The sequence below is a fragment of the Morone saxatilis genome, unplaced genomic scaffold (genome assembly GCF_004916995.1).
Source record: "Morone saxatilis isolate NCDOM2014 unplaced genomic scaffold, NCSU_SB_2.0 Contig8, whole genome shotgun sequence".
In the NCBI taxonomy this organism is placed as follows: domain Eukaryota; kingdom Metazoa; phylum Chordata; class Actinopteri; family Moronidae; genus Morone; species Morone saxatilis.
Genome location: NW_023340257.1, coordinates 2,119,746 through 2,122,570, shown reverse-complemented (window position 1 = coordinate 2,122,570; position 2,825 = coordinate 2,119,746). Strand labels below are relative to the sequence as shown.

Genomic DNA, 2,825 nt, shown 5'->3' with positions numbered 1-2,825 from the left:
CCTGTAATGAGTGGAGTCTGTATGTGAGTGCGTGCGTCTGTGTGTGTTAAAGACGAGATAAACAACTGTGTTTGTGTGTGAGAGAGGGAGAAAGAAAGACATTGGGAAGACGAGAAGGGGAATGAAGTAGAACACACTGATAAATATAGTGATTATGTAAAATAAATGACGAGAGTGTGTTTGTTCCTTTGTCACCGTGCTGTTATTACTCTCGTGTTGTAAGTTTATTTATTTTTTTGTCGTACAAATAAAAGCCGTGTTAAGTTTCCTAAGCTGTTTCTGGTGGAGTAAACTCAACGTAGCTGTGATTCCTGTGATTCCGGTTCTGGCCCAGCGTATTAGTGCTGCACGGTTTAACACACATTCAGACTCTCGTATCTCCGCTGGCAGACGAGCATGTAAACAGCTGGAAATATGCAAATTCCTCACAAGCGCAAGCTAACTGGACTCGCAGTGTCCAGCTGTGGTAATATTGACCGAGCCTTTCATCAACTGACTGACAAAATCGATGGCTTGGATATCATTAACCTTCCACTCTCGCCTGCCCTCTTTATCTCTTCGTCTTTCCAGCTTCTTTCTTCGGTCCCTCCGTTTTCTCCTCTATTTCCGGTGAGATAACATCCTCCCTCCGGCACATCAGCTGATCGATGGATGGACCGACTGATTGAGTTGCTCTCTCTCTCTCTCCGTCTCTCCCCTTTCCATCTGTCTCCCTATTTCTTCACTCTCCGACCTCTGTCTTGGTATTTTTCTCTCCTTTTTCCTACCTTCACCAGCCTTTTTTCCCCCCCACTCATTATAATTCCTTCCTCTTCTCATGTGCCTCTTTCCACCACCATGTTCCTCTAATCACTCCTCTCCTCTCTCTGTCTCTTTGACTCACAGGGCAGGAAAACACTGAACCATGTTACTCTAAGTTGTGACCTGTGGTGAACGGGGGAGGAGGAAGAGGAGGAGGGAGGCAGAGGCAGGCGGACGGACGGACGGGCATCTCCCTTTAGGCGGCTCCCAGCCCGCTCAAAGCCATGGGCAACACGGCCACCAAGTTCCGCAAGGCCCTGGTGGGTGGTGACGAGGCGCTGGCCTGGCAGCTGTACGAGGGCAATCCTCAGTTCAGGGAAGGTCTGGACCCGAATGCGTCGTATGGAGAGCAGTACCAGCACAACACGCCTCTGCACTACGTCTGCCGCCACGCCATGACACGGCTGCTCAGGTGAGAGGCTTGTTTATGTTTTTGGGTTTTTTTTTTTCTGGGTTTAAGTTTAGTCGACAGTGACAGCGCTGGTGATTGAATCATTGAGGCATTTTTGAGGCTGCGGCTCGTAATGTTGTTAAGCAGTTATCCAATACAGTTGAAAAGGCGTTTATTCAAGTGAGTCATATGAAGTTGAACAGCAATTAGTAGTGTGTCAGCTTTAATAGATTTCTGAGAGTCACCGTCTTCAGAATTGTGTTCTTAAGGAGAGTAAGACAGAAGTCCAAAGAAACCAGTCGCGTGTAAAAATTATGTTCCACGGGTAAAAAGTCTCCAAAGTCATGAAGTGTATCAGTTAGACAGTGAGACACACAGACGCACACCGACACTGATTTAACAAAACTGCAAACGATTACTTGATTTAAAAACTGAGAGACTCAACAACAAGCAAACATAAAAGAGGCACTCGCCAGTATCTCACATGGAGTTCAGTGTACTCACCGCCAGTACACATGCCGAACATGTGTTACAGACTTTGGACACGGAGAGAGTCTAATGAAAAGCACTAGTTGCATCGGAGCGTCATCATATCTCTGCTTCTGCTGTGGAGATGGAGACTACAGTTTAATCTTTCTTGTGAGTTCCCCAACGTAATCAAAGTCCAATCACTGCAGTGCCACTGTAAGGAGTCACCTCGCACACACACACACACACACACACACACACACACACACACACACTCAGAGAACCAGAACATCCTACTAGTGGTGGGCTAATCCATCACTGGACCTTGACCTGGCAGCACTGTATGCTGGGTAATGCCACAGTGAGGAAGTCGGGTTACCTAACAAGACACTTAGCTGCACTGGACACATTCATAATGGGATTTATAATGAATTAGGACAAAAGACAGTGACCCAGATCACCAAAGATGTTTGTGTGTGACAGCATCAGGACACACACTGCTACAACATGTGCGCATATAAAATGTTTTGCTTTGACATATTCAAGATATTGCCTTAAATATACATGGTTTTTCATACTTAAAGACATTTTCTGTTGCACAAATGTTGCCAAAATAGTTGAAGTGCTCTCAGAGGGGATTTTCTCTTGACAAGAGATGAGAATGTTTTTTTATGGATGTACAGACTGAAAATGTACCGAGAACAGTGTGTGAACACTGGATCCTTTATCTTGTCTGTTATTTTTTTGCTGCAGACTGGACGTCATTTTTAGATCAGATTTACTTTGCAGTATTTTTTTATTTTTGGCATTCATACTAGTACAACGAAATCATCTCCTCTGTGCAATTTAGATCCATTTCTCTGATTTTCAACAGTCGTTTTTAACAACCAGACTGTAAAATCAATAACCCGAGCAGGGACATGTCACTGTGGCAACGTCTGTATTCCATCTGGATTGTGAGAAATCACTCAGTAATTGACCTAACATTAGGTCTTTTTTTTTTTTTTAAATCTTTCTGAAATGCTTCCTCTAGTGTTTTTGAGTACAACACTTACCTGAAAAATAAACATGAAAATGGAAGAGAAAAAGTTTAAGTTAAGTGCATGTTTTTCTGTATTTGTACTGGGGTTCTGCAGGTTAAATTTAAGACTTTTAAAGACCTTTT

The 2,825-nt window shown here is 43.7% G+C and overlaps 1 protein-coding gene across 1 annotated transcript in view; it reads right to left on the bottom strand.

Moving 5' to 3' along the window:
• The window catches only part of bcas3 (BCAS3 microtubule associated cell migration factor), a gene marked incomplete in the record, with an annotated part of 342,828 nt that overhangs the window by 31,177 nt on the left and 308,826 nt on the right, over positions 1-2,825 (bottom strand).